The 19,464-nt window shown below is 46.1% G+C and overlaps 1 long non-coding RNA gene across 1 annotated transcript; it reads right to left on the bottom strand.

Annotated features, from left to right (window-relative positions):
* Positions 1-318: 318 nt before the first annotated feature.
* LOC146049861 (uncharacterized) lies at positions 319-15,898 on the bottom strand. The gene is made up of 3 exons (XR_014466224.1): positions 15,574-15,898; positions 8,415-8,504; positions 319-1,866 (listed from the first exon to the last, which is right to left on the bottom strand). It is a non-coding gene; the product is annotated as an uncharacterized LOC146049861 (long non-coding RNA).
* Between the last annotated feature and the right edge of the window lie 3,566 nt (positions 15,899-19,464).

The raw sequence follows: 19,464 nt of genomic DNA, 5'->3' as shown, positions 1-19,464 counted from the left end.
AACTTAAGGCATACAATCAAAAAATCGGCAGCCCAGATACTACATAAGTACCCTTCGGCCCTTGCAATTCAATTAAGAAACTCTTATCTAAGCCTCTGTGCGGGAATTCTACATCTTCCTACAGTATTTGGGGAAACTACGTGGGGTAATCAGCCTGAACCCCAGATAAGTGCTTGTAATAAGAGGCTATTAGTAGCTACAAGCTCTTTAAACCTGTCACATGGACTGATAATTATTAATGACCTCTTTCTATTAACATTGGTAAAATGATAGTAAATGTGGTTTATACCAAATTAAAGACTCTAGATTATATTTGGGTACATACAAAATGCTTGTAAGGTAATGTTTATTGTTAATAAGTAAGCTTAACAAAACATTGGGGAAAAACATTTATACAATAACTCCTGCTGTATCTGTAAGTTCCAAAACTAATGTTCCATGTACTGTATACAACATCCAATAAATACGTCCCACATAACTCAACCCTTTGGGGCTTTGTACAGAAAATCGCCTGAAATATGACTTGTTTATTGGCCAAAACGTGGTAATTTAAAAGCCTACAAGAGATGTAGGAGGAACCTCAAGTATTAGTAAGCACCATATGTTACTTCAGAGTATACCTAGTCTTTCATCAGGACAGAACTTTTAGGAATATGGGCACATGCATTGAGCAATTTATGTGTTCCAGAGTAGAGCACTTTGGCATCCTAATCAAGGATATAATATATATCATATTATGCAGAGGCGGATATAGACATCATGGGGCCCTAGGTAAGATACCGGTTCTGGGCCCTCCTCAAATGATGAAACTCTTTTGTTTATCCAAATGTGTACCAGGTCCATGTGATGTCATGACATCAAGCAGTAGTTATGCAATGCTCCTCTGGGAACATTTTGGTTGGCCAGGATGTCTTTATGGAGCTCCTTTGGATCTTCTGGGCACTAGGTAGGTGCCTAGCTTGGCTTGTGGAAAATCTGCCTCTGATATTATGCCCAATCAGGGGCCACATTCTTTTGGGAACTCAAACATTGGTAACCAAGAAAAGAAGAGCCAAAGATATCTCAGGAGGACATTTCCATTGGACTCAATATGTCAACACAATACTTTACTGCAACCACACTATGGTTGGGATGGTAATAGACTATACTAGAAGAGGGAATGTCTTCAGCTTTAGAACTATTTACTCTGCCCATTCTATGATCAATTACTTTGAGTCGAAAATACGGATCAACAGGCAAGTCTTTAACCACCAGTCGGTGTCCTCATGGCATCAGGTTCTGTGATCCAAATAACGAAGAACAAACAGCCAATGGTATAACTTTGATGTTGGGAACAATCTAGGTGCAAGACATGTCATGCAATAGAAAGCAATAGCCCCCCACACAACCAGCTAATCGCTTGGTGATTCTGGGTGCCCAGGATTGGCAAGCCTACTGGTCTCTCCAGATTATTATTATTATTTAGATTTTTTTTATTAACAAGCAGAAATAAAATTCCCATCATGGAACAAATGACACAGACAAACGCAGGCCACAATGGCAAAAGTTCATCATGAGACATGTGTTATATTGTATCTTCGATGCGTTGATGTTTTGAGATGAAGCTTTGGTCAAGTTCCCGACGGGTCGACATTTCCAGTTCAGCACAGAGATTTGCCCGCACGTGCATACTCTGCGCAGGTTCTCCCCAAGTTTACTCCCTGTAGGAGCAAGTCAGTCACCTTATCCAGCCCCACGCACGTTGTGAGGGGTGCCAAGAAGCCGTACAGACCTCCAAGGAATATACTCAGCGGCCAAGCCAAGAAAATTAAGACAACGATCCAAAATATGCACCACAGAATACAAGAACAAGTGGCCATTGTGTACCTGCAAGAAAAAAAAAGCAGAAAACAAAAAATGCGGTTAGCAGGCTACATATTATTTTACTAATGTTCAATATATTCTTGAGGTGGATGTGTTAGCGTCTTCAAGAGTAGACAGGAAATGTAAATAATACCCCTTTTACACCGCCGAAAAATCCGGGTCAGCGGCGGGTCAGACCCGGATCCGCGGCGGTGTAAATGGGGGGTATCCGTTTCCATTTACACGGGTCCTCTACCCAGGTCCTGACCTGGGTAGAACACGGATAGGACCCGTGTAAATGTCGGTGTAAATGGTCCCGCTGCGGGTGCAGGCACCCGCAGCGGGTCCACAGCGTGCAGCGCTGGGGAAGATGTTCCCAGCTGCTGCGGGAGGAGGGGGGTCCCTGCGGCTGCTGAGGAGAGGGGGGTACCTGTCAGCCTGCTGTGCTGGGGGTACGGGGGTGCTAGGGGTGCTGGGGGTACCTGTCCTGCCTGCGGTCGGATCTCAGCGGAGAAGATGATGTGCGCCGCTGCTGCTGTATCACCCCCCCCCCCCCCCCCCCCCGCATCCGGCAGCCGGTCCCTGCGGCGTATGGAGTGTCAGTATCGGCGGTCCCTCCAGCGCATAGGAACTAGTACTAGTTCCCATGCGCCAGAGGGACCCCCGCCACTGACACTCCATACGCCGCACGCCGCAGGGACCGTCTGCCGTAGAGATGGGCAAAACGGGTCTCTGAGCGGACCCGGGTCGACCCGGGTCGGTCAGTGAAAAGAACTAGATCCTTTGGGCGGCTCTGCGGCTCACTTTGTGTAAAAAAGACAGTTATTTATGGTTTGAGGTTAGTGTACCATACCTCCCAACATGACCCTTTCCAGGAGGGACACAATGCTCTGTTTCTGGACTTCCCTCTTAATGTTTGATTGTTATTACCTGTGTGGAAACACCTTTCTTACCCATTTACCTGTTTAGAACAGGTAATAGCAATCATTCGTTAAGAGGGAAGTCCAGAAACAGAGCAAAGTCGTAGGTCAGAGATGGGGAACCTTTGGCCCTCCAGCTGTTGTTGGACTACACATCCCAGCATGCCCTGCTACAATTTGCTATTTGGCCATGATAAAACTGTTGCAGGGAATGCTGGGATGTGTAGTCCAACAACAGCTGGGGCCAAAGGTTCTCTAACCCTGACCTAGGTGGTGCACTTAACATAGATTGTTCTCCACAGTATTAGCCCGCAGAATCTATGGTTTTACACACAGGGGAAATTGACTAATAATTGAATAGCCCTGCGTGGTAAACACGGTAGATAATTGAATATTGAATACGTTGGGTTTGCCCCCTTATATATCTCAGGGTCCCTTCCTGTGGGGCTACCGGTCTCTGTACTACTACTACAATTAGCCTGTAGCCCCTCCCCTTGAATATCTCCCCAATAGGCCCTCTCATCCGAGCCGGGCAGTGCGATGTGTAGGCATAGACTACAATGGGCTATCGCCATCTCAGAATGGCGGTAGCCCAGGGGTGCGAAGCCGGACTGCCCGATGTTGGTACATCGGGCAGCTTCGCATCCCCCATAGAAACCTATGGGGATGCGGCCGGCGGCGCTGAAAGGGGGATCGCAGCAGGGATCGGAGATTCCTGCAGCGGTTCCCCGATGATACATTTAGGGGATACTGGCTTACTAGAGTAGAAGATACCATGTCTCTGGTACATGTACAGCTGCTAGCCAGGGAGTACACGGAGGGTGTCAGAAGGAGAAGGGATGCGGATGCGTTCTGTACATTGCACATTTTAGAGAAATGTAATTACATCATCTCCAAACGCCAGGCCCGCGGTGATCCCCGCCGGGACCACTGATCGCCGTGCTGGGGACAGCCCAGCACCAAGGTAAGCTGCTGGGCTGCCCCCAGCCCCCGTGCACCCCTCCAGCCATCGTCCTGGAGGTGAATGGATGCCTCACACCGGCATCCATTCACCTCCTCCGCTGCTGTCTGCTGAATATAGCAGACAGCAGCGCAGGCTGTCTGTGCCCCCCTGTCCAACCTGCGGATGCTGCGGTCCCCCATTGATGTAAATGGGAGCCGGGTCGGATGACCCAGTGTACCCATTTACACCGACTGCCCTCTACCCAGGTCATAGTCATGTTCTACCCAGGTCAGGACCTGGGGAAACAGTTGTTTGGTCGACTGAACTAGGTCGACATTAGGTCAACAACACTAGGTCGACATGCTGAAAGGTCGATATGGTTTTAGGTCGACGTGGTTTTAGGTCGACATGGAACAAGGTCGACGTGGTTAGTAGTAGTAGTAGTAGTACGTTTATTTATAAAAAAACAAATGACAAGGTAACATACAGGGTGTGTTGAAAAAGTCGGCGTGGTTACAGGTCGACGTGGTTTTACGTCGACATGGAACAAGGTCTACATGGTTATAGGTCAACATGAGGAAGGTCGACAGGTCATAAGGTCGACATGGGGATTTTCACTGTTTTTTGAGCCGACATGTGCCGACAGGCAGTATTTCATGCCCTACCATCCACTAGGGCATGGAGTTAGATTATAATAGTGTGGCAAGCGAAGTGAGCCACTGTGCCCGAAGCATTGCGAGCGATGCGAGGGTCCGATTTCACTTCCAACTGTGTTGACATTCGGGTTAAAAAACAGCGAAAACCCCATGTCGACCTTATGACCTTTCGACCTTCCTCATGTCACCCTAACGTCCATGTCGACCTAAAACCACGTCGACCTTGTTCCATGTCGACCTTTCTGCATGTCGACCTAGTGACTGTCTGACCAACGCTTGTCTGACGAACAATCCAGTTCCCAGGACCTGGGTAGAAGTCCCGTGTAAAGGGACACGGCGTGTCCCATGTACACTGCCGCTGACCGGAGTCTGACCCGCTGAAGACCCGGGGTTTTGCGGCGGTGTAAAAGGGGTATTAATTTTGCTCGTTGCCAAGGGGGATTAAATTTGTTCATTGCCAAGGGGGACTAAATTTGCTCATTGCCAAGCCCCCCCCCCCCCCCCCTCCAAATGAAAGTTAAAAGAAGGCCCCCTCCCCTCCAAATTAAAGTTAAAAGTACTACACAGCCCAGCAAACTCAGATCTAGTAAAAAAAAAAAAAACATGTGCACTGCCTAACTAAAGTCTGTGTGTCTGTGAGAATGTGTGTTCATACTTCTACACAACTTTCTATGATACTGTACTAGTAGAAGATGGTGAAGCAATCTTGCAATGCCTTTGCTGAGTCTGCTGTTGACCTCCTTCAGGGCTTCAAGAAGAATCTAGATCTCCACATGACACAGCAGCAGCAGCACAAGCAGGCTTGTTTTTCTATTCACTCAGTCTCCAGTTAGAAGAAAATATCTCAGCTGCCAAAGGTGGCAGTGCTGAGCTCAAGCAATGCATTGTATTGTACGCAATGCAAAGCGAAACTGATCCGGATCACCATTTTGGGATCGGCGGCTCCCTCGTTCTTTGAAAGGAACCGTTCAAAAGAACCGGTTCGTTCACGAACGACCCATCTCTAGTCTGCCGGGGAGGGGGGGGGGGGTGGTACAGCAACGGCGCACATCATCTTCTCCGCTGAGATCCGACCGCAGACAGGACAGGTACCTTCAGCACCCCTTGCACCCCCCAGCACCCCGGTACCCCCAGGTACACCAAGCACAGCAGGCAGGACAGGTACCCTCCGGCACCCCCAGCACCTTAAAAAAAAAAAAAAAACACTTAACCTGGGTCAGCCCTGATATATATATATATATTATATTTCTATATATTATATATTTCTATATATATATATATATATATATATTTCTATATATATATATATATATATATATATATATATTTTTCTATAAATATATATATAAAATATTATTTAAGGCAGGGCTGACCCAGGTTCAGTGTAAATGGTGCAGACCCAGGTCCGACCCAGGTCAAAGTGCTGTGTAAATGGGGTATAAAGCAGGGTCAGACCCTGGATACTCCAGCATTCAAAGACCAGGGTCCGACCAGGGTTTTTGGTGTAAAAGGGGTATAAGTGTGCTCTAGAACATTCGGCTGGCTGAAGTTATTTTACAGGGTTATTCAACCTACAGATGACTTGTATATACTGTACCCTCCTGTAACATCGATTTAAAAGTATGTCTTCCGACTATATATTCTTTATATCATACATCCAACAATGAATGACTTTACAAGCAAAAAAAAAAATGTTGTTTGCTCAGGGCTGTAGAGCGATTTCAGGAGCCCTGGTTAAAGCAGGGGTCATGGCCTAATCCATTGGTTCTCAACCTCGGTCCTCAAGTACCCCAACTAACAGTTCATGTTTTTCAGGTCTCCACACAAAATCACAGGTGAAATAATTAGCTCCAACTGTCGTCTTTTAAAATGTGTCAGTGAATGAGTGCACCTGTGCACTTGCCGGGTGACCTGGAAAACGTGCACTGTTGGTGGTCCTTTAGGACCGGGGTTGAGAACCACTGGCCTACAGAGTAGCTTTAACCTTTAGCCTAAACCAGGAGCAGATCCCGAGAATTTGATCAGTGAGAGCGCTAACCCCCCCCTGCAGCCAAAAGAGACTGTTGCACTCAGTGGCAGCCACCCGCCTGGACCCACCGCAGCTCAACACACAGCAGCATGCTGGCCCGCCAAAAGCGATTGTGACGTCTGTTTTAACCCCACGCCCAACTGTTTGTGCTGCTCTTGCATGCGATTGCATTCCGTAGATATATTTGTTTGCCATGTAAAAGGTACAATAGAAACAGAGATGTGCGATAACACACCGATAAGCCATAGACCTTTAACAAGAGAGCAAAAACAATCTATTTAGAGTTCAGTCAACTGCCCTGGTCAACTCTACAGAAGAAAAACGAAGTCTGTAAAATGGGGCGATGGTTGCAGCAGGAACAGTTTGTATGCAGTAGATTCACAAGCTGTGTGCTTCCTCTAAGCGCCGGTCACAGGGAAGCAGCTGTACACACCAGGGATGCCTGGAAAGCAGAAGTTCTCTAGAACTGACATTTACAACCCAGTAACAAAACGTGTTTACGCCACGACTGAATAATGAACAGTAAATGCAGTGACTGCGCAAATATAAAGAGGATATGTCATCAGTCCGGATAATCTTGTGAACAATGAATAAACGTTGGCTGCCTGGGAAGTGCATTCAGCCGAATCTTACAAGTGTAAAGAACTTCATTTGCATGGTGGCTACAGCAGTAAATGGCAATGCAGTTTACTTATATGGCAGACATTAAGCAGTTTATAGCACACTCGCTGATGTTTGGTTTTATATTCAATGTCACTTCCGGGAGACCCTGGAAGGGTGGGACATGCTGATGGGATTTGTAGGGGGAGTGTCACTATGAATTGCATCACCCTGCGGTATAATGGGGCAATAAGCTGCATTGTGCAGCCGGTGACTGGGTCACGATCATGCAATCACACCTGGATTACATACTTCAGTGAGGAAGTGTCAGGCGTGTGAGCTTGCCCTGCTGTGTATACCATAGCCCTATTTACATGGATTGGCTGGTTGTGATTGGCTCACGGGCCTGTTAGTCAAAGAAAACGGATGACCATCGATGACCAAAACCATTGATGGTCATCTATTGCATGGTATGCTGCCATCAATGGCCACTTGACCTATTGCAATTGATGTCAAGCTCACCGATAGTGATCGCTACTCAGGAGGGCCACCACATTTTTAGAAGCCTCTTGGCCAATGTGGGAGATTAGGCAAGTATGGATCCGGTTACAGATTGTGGTGATTTATCATGCATGGAACATATTTATAATGGGGCCCAGACCATATACTGTGTTGGCAGGCCACACTCCCTCTGTTGGCTGACCACACCCCTCAGCATGGACCCATTATGACTGCATTGCCAGGTGGCCTCTTTATGGTTCAATTCGACACCGAATGCCATAGCAAGTGGGGGTAGCAGTAGTATGAACCACGAGGGGTAGGAACAGGTGATGTGAGGAGGAGCATGAGAAAAAGGGTCAGACAGGTGTATAGGGGGTGTGTGGTACAGGTGTCCGACAGTCAGAATCCCAACAGTCATTAGCCCGACGTCAGGATCCCGACTGGCCGGACCCAGACAGCATGGTGAGCGTAACTAAGTCCCTTGCGGGCTCACTGTGCTCATGACGCTGCGGGCACACCTATTCTATTCTCCCTCTATGGGGGTCGTGGACCCCTACGAGGGAAAATAGCCGTTGGCCGTCGGGAACCCGGCTGTCGGTGTTTTGACTGTCGGTATCCCAACGTCGGTTAAATGCCTGTCGGGATCCCGTCCGGCACCCATAGGGGGTATACTGTAGATGTAGGGGGGGTTGGATGCCGGACCAGCAATATGGTGAAGAGGCAAAGAAGAGACCGGACCACATGTAATAAATCCCCCAGGGCAACTTGTAAATATCCATGAGTGAAATCAGTGTATGAGATATCTGTGCATATAGAGGGGTGATTGATGTGACCCCACTTCATGTGTTCCATAAGGGACCAGAGGCAGATAGCTATACCACTCTGATCTGATTAACAATGGTGAGGGTATATGCTGTACATACCCTGCTCCTGCCTCCTACTGCACACTGACAGCTGAGGGGCTGGATGATGTTCGGACGATAACACCGCTGTGACTAGTACCCCAGCAGGTCCTAGGGAAACAGAAAGAACAGGTAATAAGATAGATGCACTCCTACCTCCTGCTGCACTGCGGGATAGTCCTGTGTGCCCATACACTGTGTTATATATCAGTGTATTCCATGATATCTGATGGGTTACAGGCTCAGATAATGTCTATCGGTCTGCCCGTGTATGTCCAGCATAGGCCATGAAACTGCCAGGGTATTTATATAGACAGATGAGCTTGGACTTTATAAATATTTAAAAGAGGCTTTTAGAACCTATTCATCAAAGCGCCAGAAGCCTGTTTGTAAGTGAGCATATCACTAGCGTTAGGGCTGGTTTCCAATTGTATATTAAACAAGTAAAACTGCCGACCGTCAGTTAAATATCTTTGAACAGTTCCCTCTTAGCAGCTTAATCTTCCTCCCCATAGGAAGGAATCGGGGGCCCGGAACCAGACCTGTCCCAGGGTTCCCGCATACAAACTCCCCAAACTTTCAGTTCTCGGATTGGCTGTAGATTAGGCAACCCCGTCGGGCCCTAATAAAAAATTTATGCAGAATCTAGCGTTTCCACGATTGGTAATCATGAATAGTTCTATTGGCCTTTAATTTAAAACATGTAGGCGACTGATGAATTGGACAACATACTAGAGCAGGGCTGGGCAACACCGGCCCTCCAGATGTTGATGAACTACACATCCCAGCATGCCTTGCATCAGTTTCAGCATGGCCACATAGCAAAACTAATGCAAAGCATCCTGGGATGTGTAGTTCATTAACATCTGGAGGGCCGGTGTTGCCCAGCCCTGTACTAGAGGATACCTCCCAACTATCCTGATTTTACAGCGGGACAGACCCACTATTTGGACACTGTCCCATTGTCCTACCCGTGGGCTGCAGTATGCCTCGCGCAAGGGGGCAGGTTGAGGGAACCTGTGATAATAGGGAGGTGTGCAGGGGCATGCCCGCAAACCAGTGCCAGATTAAGCCTTCTGGGGGCCTGGGGCACTTTAGACAGGGGGGCCCCCATCACTGGCCGCAAACTGCACGGGAGAATATTACATTGTCAAAACACAGAGTAGAGCAGGGTTGCCGACTTTTACAATCTCCTCTCCGGGAGAACCCCAGAGAGGAGATTGTCAACATCACTTCTGGGGGCGGGGCCTGATCGAGACATCATCAGTCCTTGCCCCCAGTAATGCAAATACCGCAATACACGGGTCTCCTGTGAGGGGACGGGGCTAAATATGCACTATTTGCATATTTAGCCCCGCCCCCTTCTGCCGAAAATCCGCAAATAGCGGCAATTTAAAGCTTCCGCCACCACCAGCTCCATGATGGGACAGCCGGAATCCGGGAGGGTTGCCCACCTTTCCGGGGGGGCCCGGGAGGGGGGGGGGGGGGGCGATTTTTCGGGATCCTCCCAGCCATTCCGGGAGGGTTGGCAGCCCTGGAGTAAAGGCAGTATAAACTTGGTCAATGGGCAATTGCAGGGGGGGGGGGGTGTATATATATATATATATATATATATGTGTGTGTGTATATATATATATATATATACACATACATATACATGCATACATACATACATACAGTGCATACTACATGAAAAGCCTGTGTTTGTCCCTCTGCACCTTACTCTGTAGGACTGTAGGAGACCTCACAGGTTCAGTGCTGCCTCTCAGCCTCTGCCCTCTTGTGCAAAGTGTCATGGGACTTAGGGGCAGATTTATTAAGCTTGGAGAAGAGATAAACTGGAGATAAAGCGGAGAAAAGGTAAAAGGAGATAAAGCACCAGCCAATCAGCTGTGCTTGAAAAAGACAGTTGGGAGTTGATTGGCTGGTGCTTTATCTCCTTTTACCTTTTCTCCGCTTTATCTCCAGTTATCTCTTTTCCAAGCTTAATAAATCTGCCCCTTAGGGCCTTATTCAGATCTGATTGCAGTACACATTTCTTTGGAAAATGGGCAAAACCATGTGCACTGCAGGTGGGGCAGATGTAACATGTGCAGAGAGAGTTAAATTTGGGTGGGGTGTGTTGAAACTGAAATCTAAATTGGAGTGTAAAAATAAAGCACCCACCTGCAGTTTACATGGTTTTGCCCGTTTTCCAAACAAATTTGTACTGAGCTCAGATCTGAATAAAGGCCTTAGTCAACTCCCAGTAATGCATACCTCCCAACAGTCCCGATTACAGCGGGACAGTCCCGATTATCAGGGCCTGTCCCGCTGTCCCTCCCGCGGCCGGCAGTGTCCCGCGGTGAGGGGGGGCTGTTGGGAGTCCCCCCTGTAGGCTGCTAAGCAGCGGGGAATAAACGCTGTGCGCATGCGCACAGCGTCTATTACCATAGCCAGGGGGCTGAGGGCATGGCTAGAGGCTCACAGAGCCTCTGGGTCATGCCGCCATAGCGGCAAAATGGGGCGTGGCCTCGCGGGACAGCTGCGAGTATAGGCCACACCCCCGAATTAGGTCACGCCCCCCGGAGCTGCGTTCCGCTTCCGACTGGTCCTAAGTTGGGAGGTTATGGTAATGCACTGCACATTGTGCAGTCAGTGTGCTCAGCACCATTAATGATTGTTACATTGGCAGATAGGTGAAGCTGCAGCACTACCCCACTCCCATGCACAAAAGCTTTAGCTAAAAAAAAAGGCCACGCCCACCCAAGGTCCACCCCTCTTTTAGGCTTAGATGGACCACGAGGGTGGCAGGTCCTGAAATTGCACCTTTTTAAAGTTGGGAGGTACGCAATGCAATAATAATAACTGTACACGGTCCAATAATGAAGACGTGATCCCTGTGTAATATATGGGAGCACAGCAGCAGCAGCAGCATAGCTGTGGCTTAGCCACACTCTGTAGTCATGGATACACAAATAGCAACAAACTTTATTAGTGTTTAACTTATACAGGTGCTAAGAAATGTGTGTAATATCGTTTTTCAAGCAGGATCCGGATGGCTCACAGACCATGTCTAGGCACCATATAGTCGACATACATATGGTCAAAAGGTTGACGTGTAAAGGTCGACATAAGTTTTTCACATTTTTTTTTTTTAACGTTTTCATACTTTACCAGCCACGTAGATTCAGTGTCCTGAACCATGGGGACCAAAGAGCACCATGAAAGGGGCGTGATACATTAATTGGGGGTCCGCGTGCTCAGAAATAGTCAATAACACCAGAAAAAGTGAAAAACTTGTGTTGACCTTTTCATTTGTTGACCTATTGCCAATATGTTGGCACCTTTTATGTAGTACCCACTGCAGCTTGAACAGAAAAATCACACCCTGAAATTAAATATTGGGTACTACACGCTGGGGTCCTCTGAGCGCATAGCCACCACCTTTTTTTTTTTTGTATTTTTTGTACAGTGTTGATTATGGGCCTTATAAGGCCCTATATTCTGATCTCATTGACCGTGATTACATATCCCATTATTGAAGCAGGAAGCTGAGCACGGTCAGCCTGTGTGCAATAACCAGAGGTGATTTGCCAGCTAGGCCCAGGCGCCAAATAGTTAAATGTCATCCAATCTGCCCAGAAGCTAGAGCAAGCCATTTGGAGAGGGATCCTGTCACTTAGCGCTTGTGCTGAGTGTCAGAAATACCCCCCTGTCTGGCCCAATGTGCGTACGTCTGTCAGTAACCATATGCCACCGGCCAGTCTCAGCAGCGCTGTCCTGCTTTACCTTCAGCAATGTACAATGAATGCAGTCACCGGGCAGCCAGCTAGAGAGGCTTGTATGGCTCTGGCAATGGGTCGCAACCTTCACGTCCCATTCCATAGCTTACTGGGTAGGATTCTTATTTGGGCAAGGTATCATGTTAGGTTTATAGTCAAAGGGTCGACCACTATTGGTCAACAGTCAAAAGGTAGACACATGGAAAATATCAACATGCATTAGATCGACATGGACAAAGAGTCAACACAAGCAAAAGGTCAACTTAAAAAGGTTGACAAGGAAAATGTCGACATGCATTTTTTGGGAATGCCTGTTGACGTAGGTCGACATGGGCACTGTATAAGTGCTGCCCTCACCATGCTTCGGGCACGGTGCCTCACTACGCTTGGTACACTGTTATATTCTCACTAAGTCGGTCTACACCATAAAAAGTGATAAAAAAAAACTCATGTCGACCATGTCCATGTCAACCTAAAGCTTATGTCAACCTGTTGATGCCAACCTATGGTACGTCGACCATTTCCAGGCGTCGACCTAGCCACTGTCGAGCATTAGTAGTTGACCTAGTGGCTGTCGACTCAGACATTGTCGACCCAGGGAGTGCATATCCTGGACAAGCATTGCTCCTTCCAAATCTGTCCCTTTATATACCGGCTGCCAGTAGAACAGATGCTGCTGTACGTATGGACATTCGGGGATAGGGTTCCACTTCCACTGAAATGTCATTTATGGGTGCAACTATTTTTGACGGACTGTTAATATTATTAGGTTCGGGTGTGGATCAAATTGCCGACAGTGCCAATAGGTCAGCACCAAAAAGTCAACATGCACTGGGAGGGCATTGACCAAAGTTGACACAAGCAAAAGGTCCACATGGAAATGGTGATTAACACATGAAAAGGTCGACAGAAGTTTTTCCCTTTTTTTGTCAATGTCGACACCTCGCTTTGCTCGCCATGCTTGGCACAATTTACCTTTCCAATTTGGAACCCACATAGATCATAAACCAACCAAAACATTTTTAAAACTCATTAAAAACGCACGTGTGTCGATAATTTCCAGGTTGACCTTTGGCTTGTTTGAACCTTCTGTCAATGTCGACCTTTTGGTTTCGACCTATTAACTGTCGACCTGCCATCAGATACCGTTGCTTTCCACATTGGAACCTAGAATCACCCCATTCCTATGCACTCAGTACTGAAGTACAGACCAAACCTGTCTTTCTAGGATAGTGGGGGCTGGAATGTTTCAGTTGATCTGGTCGCTCTTACAACACAATGTGGATAATACTCTGTGAATATTTCCTCCCATACAGAAAGAAACAGATTAATATTATAATCTATTCTGCAATCGAGGTGTGGTTTCATAAGACATTACTCCACACAATGACTCATAATTAATTAATTGTTTCAAATCATTTCGAGAAAAAAAAACCCATTCATTTAACAACTACAATATGCAAAGTTTATATTTTTTCGGCTTACGGACTTGATGCGGCATAAACACTTTTGCCTGATTTTCGTATTCCAATGATGTGCTTTTGACCACTTGGGCAGTGCTGTGAGTGCTACAGTTGACCCCTGTATCCATGCAGCCTGCAGTCTCTGCATGGCACCTTTGAATAATGTGGTGGATTTAAATTGCGAGCAACACTCATTGTAAACCGTTACTTGCTTAACCCTTTGAGTGACAAGTGAATTTGTCAAAATAGGTGTGAAAATTGCCAAGCAAACAATTGAATTCATCATAATGACCGGTAATATTACCTTATATAGGAAATATAACCTTTTTTAACACAACATTTTTCATTTGAATTTATATAACAAATGCGAGCGACACTGGCATTTTTAGTGGGTGTTTTGCACAGCTCACAGAAATGGTGGCACTCAAAGGGTTAAGTCTTTAGTGCTTTTTAGAACCTTTGGATGATCTCAAGGAAAACACAGTACATTGATTTTATTTCGTATATTCTCTTATGATCATTTGATTGCTCTTCTTAATTAAGGAACCCACTCAGCACAGAACAAAATCAGCGTTCCCCTCTCTAGAAATGTAGAGAGTCATGGGAGAAGGGATATTTTCACATTTCCAGCACAACTGGTATTGTTTAACAGGGAGTGCTGTCAGGAAATGTTTAACTCTTTTCATAAAGAAGACCAAGAAGATCTGGATGTCTGTTTGCTGTAAGAACAGAATGGTCTGTCAAGCTCTCAGGGCGTTGGCGGGAGGTGGGGGGACCCTGGAATGTGCTTAAAAGGGACAGATAATGAAAACAAAAAAGGGTGTTGTGTTGTGTCAGTAGAGCTGCAGCAATCACCTATCAGGGCGTGATGTGACCCAGCCCACAATCCCAGCTATCCGACTGACTCCTATTCCAGTGTGGAATCATCCTAATCATTTTCCACTCATTGCTAAGGAGTTTTACCAAACACTCAAATATGATAGTGGAATATAATTATTAACAGATCATTTAAAGCCCAGAAACACATTGGCTCTTTGCATCTCAGGGACCCAGCGGTAAATGGGTAACAATGGTACTAGTGGGAAAACGTTACACATTGATTTGCTAAATTTCATTTAATTTCAATTGTTTTTGTTTTAAAAAATAACAGAGAGAAAATGAGAGAGATCAAATTGTGACAGATAACGGAGCAAACAATCAGCTTTTAACTGTCAGTTTTTTAAACAAAGCCTTGTAAAATGTAAGGCAGAAGCTAATTGGCTGTTAATTAATCTCACAACTTTCTCTCTTTGAGCATTGATTAATACCCCAATAGACACTTCTATGTGTATATGTGTCCCCTAGTACTGTATCTCTGTATTACATTTAACCCTTTGAGTGCCAACATATATGAGAGAGGAGCAAAATATCCACTAAAAATCCCAGCGTGGCTCACATTCGTTCTATAGATTCAAATAGGAAATGTTGAGTAAAAAGATTAGATTTCCTATACAAGGTAAAAATGACAGGTCTGTATGAGGAATCAAAATGTTTGCTTGCCAATTTTCACACCTACTTTGACAAATCCACTTGGCACTCAAAGGTTTAAAGCAAGTTTGCTCATAATTATTTTGTTCAAAAACGTCTAAATGGTCGTATTGTGCAAAAAATCACAATTGCATAACCCCTACCTATATAAATATCTCCTCTATGTACTAAGGGATCTATCAGAATGGTATTGGGGTAGATGTACTGTAGAATGAGCACTTCTCTAGTGTGTATGGTGTTTATAAGGCAGGCAGCAGCTGGATGGGTGCTATTATCCCATTAGTGGCTAAAAATATCCCAATACTCTTTATAGTTACAAGAGGACAGTAACACCTACAGTTAGTGCAGTTGCATACACTTAGAAGGACAGTGTTAGGAGCTGGGATTGACAGAAAGTGGAGTGAGTCCAGATGTCGTACTACTTACTAGATTCTCAGCCTCTGCAGCGATTTAACTCTCCGTCACAATTGGAAGTACGAAACAGGTAGAACTGCAAAGTTGCAAAGTTAGTCCCGAGGGCCACAGGAGAATGAAATGAGTTCTTCTCTGTGCAGGCTAAGTCTGGGTTTGTACATACACTTCCGTTCCTCGCCTGGTAAATATTTCCTCACTCACAACGTGCTGCTAATTTCCATTTTTGGCTCTGTCCCAGGGAAGGGAGTGTGGTCAGCCCAGGGTGTAACGTCTCCTGCTTCACATTGACGACTAAGAAACAGTTTACAATCAAATATGTGTATCAAGTGACTGTCTCCCTGGTGCTTGCCCGGCTAACAACAGGCATTACGTTTTATAGGGAGAGCGTTTGGCAACGTATAGTCATAATGTGTGTAGACGCTGCCAGGTCACTGTGTACATACTTAAAATAACATACAATATTTAGCTTCTAATTGGAGGCAGTCATTGTGCCTGGAAGTCACTTTAGCGGCACTCATTCTTTATAACCATGGCCGTAACGAGAGGTGTGCAATCGGTGGTGGTGACCTGGGCACAAGGCCACGAGGGTGGCGCGATCACCGTGGCACTTGAAAATGAATATAAACAGCTAAAATCATGACATTTGGACCTGTTTTTGTTACTACAGTGTTATAAACATCAATAGCCTTTATTCCCAGTCAATTTTGACCCCTCTCCCCTATGTGACATGAACCCTGAGGACTTGCAACCACAATCCAGAATCCAAGATTCAGATCTTAAATCAGAGTTCCGAAAAGAGAAAAGCTTGTTTGGCTCAGATGCTTGTTTTCAAACTCTGTTTGACTCTGATCCCCTAAATTCGATGGAGTTCAGGAACAGAACCACCAGGGCCGGTGCTAGGGTGTTCGGCGCCCTCCTGCAAACTATAAATTTGCTCTCTCTTATACTTCACAAAGGGACAGCGCACACCAAAAGAAAGACGTGCGGTCTCACAAGGAAGGTGCATGGCCACACAATAGTACCCCATTCCAAATGACACCAGACCACAGCACAATCTTATTCACATTACACAGTACCAGTGCCGTAACTAGCCATTTTGGTGTCCTGTGCCAAGAAGGGAATTGGTGCCCCACCACCACAGTAAAAACAGGGTGAGTGCGCGCCGAAGCTACATGTCAAAAATGTAGGAGTGTGGCTACATGGGTCAGGGGCGTGGCAATATAAAAGTGCCAATAACATTGTAATGATCATTACACATTATACCACACATAGTAATGCCCATTATATATTATGTCACACATCATGATGCCTCTTACACAGAATGCAGCACACTGTACTGCCCATTACTCATTATGCCGCACACCATAATACCCCTTACACAATATGTCGCACACGATAATGCCCATATGACATTATGACACACATTGCGCTACACGTAATGCCTTGAGTACTTCTGCATATGCCCACAGTAGTAACGCCAAGGAGTGAGGGATTGTCAGTGGGACTGCGACTAGCAGTCAGAGCAGCAGCCTCCAGCCAGCTATACCGACGCTGCGCCCAAGGCCGGCCATACCAACCACTGGGGGGAAATAAAATATCATCGCCATCGGAGTCTGTCCATCGATGGCATAAAACTATTCAACCCTCGTCTATCAATGCTTAAAACATCGAGCACTAGGTCCCAACCATCAATAGTTGATGGCCACCCCTATCCCTTCCCCCAGCCTGCCAGCTTCTCCTTCCTCGGTGTCCCAGACAGCACAGCCTATTCCTTCCCTGCCCCCTGCCACAGGGAGAGCTCAGCCCCACGTCCACCTCCCCGAACAGCCGGGGGTCTGCATCCAAGTTCTCACTGGACAGTGGGTGGACAGCACATAGGAAGATGCCGTGGGTGGCGCTGTCATTAACATAGAGGGGGAGCCGCTCTTCAAGCTGTATCCAGTGCTGCGCTGTCGTACAGTGTGATGGGCAGTGCAGTCAGTAGCAGCAATGCACAACAGCAGGGTAAGCAAAGCAGGGAGAGCGCCTCTACAGCCCAGCACCTCCCTGCTTTGCAGGCTCTGCTAAGCCGGTAGCGCCGGCCCTGAGAACCACACATGTCTAATATACAGTTTCATCTATATATATATGTCTAGTGTCCATGAGTCTCAAAAACACTGCCATCTGCTGGCAGAGAGTGAAACTACATCTCTTTCTCAAACATGCACAAACACAGAAGGTAGCAGACTAACTTTCAAAGCTTTTGCTTTTATAATGTATTTTTTAATATATTTTATATAAGCATGTATTTTATCTATATAAGCGCACACACAGAGAAAATACATGCTTATATAAAATACATTACTTTGGCCTGGGGGCCTTGCCACCTTGTCACAAGAGATGTGGGTCTATGGGGAGGGGTTGGGGACAAATGATTCAATCATTGGCCACTTCACCTTCCTGTAGACCTGTTAATTGTGGCGTAGCACCATGAAGGGCGTGGTCTGTGGCATACCGGCAGCCAGTGTGGAGACCGAGGCAAGGGTTTTTCTGGGTACTCAGGCCAAAATCTCCAGTACTTTCAGTGGAAAGCATGGCTGACCCCTAACCCTGAAAGCCCCCATCCACTAGGTCAAGGTATCGCATATGGTACCCCACCAACTCACCCGGCAGCCGCCGGGTGGCAGGATTGCATAAAATACATTGTATGCGGTCCTTTTGCATACGATGTATCATATGAGATCCCAGATAGGGCTATGGGCTCTGATAAATATTCATAGCAGCCCGTAGGATCTGTGACCGCGATGCATGGCACACAGGAACACGCCTCGCATCGCAATTGCAGGAAAATTACATGGCTATTAGAGTGCGGCAGATTAAATTATAATTTTCAACATTCTAGCAATGTCACTCTACATTAATGTTAGTGTCAACACTGATCATGTCCACATTCAGACCATGGGGTAAATGTAATAGGGTCTGAAAAGGCGGAGGTACAGGAGTTTGTACGAGAATGGGGCATTCATTTGGAAGTCAAATACAACTTGGTTTTGCCTTGTAAATGATTGATGCTTTTAAAAAACTGTAATTTTCAGACAAACTCCCGAACTTCCGGCTTCGATTACCTTATTATATTAGTCCCCATACTGCATGTGTACAGTATATTTAATACTCGTCTTTGTACTAAGTAAATGTATAATGCACGCATTCACATCGGTTACATAGAATGCAGTATGCATTTTGCTGGAAGTGTGTGGGGAACTAATATGTGGCAACGATTTACGAAATATTTGTTATTTACAGTAACTAGTTAAAGAAAATGAGTATCTTGTTAGTACAGTATAGCTATAGCCCATTCACTGTCTTCCTTTTGTCAACAGTTGGTGTTGAAGCAATTGTCACAGCTGTACTCACCTGAAACAGGTAGGTGGTCTCTCCCTTCCCTATTCTTGACAAAGTTAGAAATATGGTCTGTAACACATTACAGTATACTATGTGCTCTGGTTACTGTATCATTACAAATCATGGCTTTAAATAGCCACTGCTTCGTAAATATATCCCATAATCCTTGGTCACCAGGTCAGTGACTTTTCCTATGACTCCAAAAACACAAATCTTTGGCTCTTCAGGATCCAGGTCTGCTCATCTTTGGGTCTTTGGGTTCAGTTGACATTCATTGGCTTAAGTGGAAGACTTCCAACTTGCCATCGCATAAGCTTAGAAGGTGTCTGATTTGGGTGCCTTGTCTTGTCCTTCCCTCTCTGTTCTCTCCGTTTAGGTCATTCTGTGGTCACATTTCGGTTACCTACCCAAGCTGGTCTGTTGGTCCACATTAACCAGGCAGTCTTTGGGACAGTCTTTCAGTTTTCCAGACTCTTCACCAGAGGAAGCCTCTTTATTTAGGGAGGGCCCTCTAGATTTCAA

The sequence above is a fragment of the Crinia signifera genome, chromosome 12 (assembly GCF_055691185.1).
Source record: "Crinia signifera chromosome 12, ASM5569118v1, whole genome shotgun sequence".
NCBI lineage: Eukaryota > Metazoa > Chordata > Amphibia > Anura > Myobatrachidae > Crinia > Crinia signifera.
This window is presented reverse-complemented; position numbering and strand designations above follow the sequence as displayed.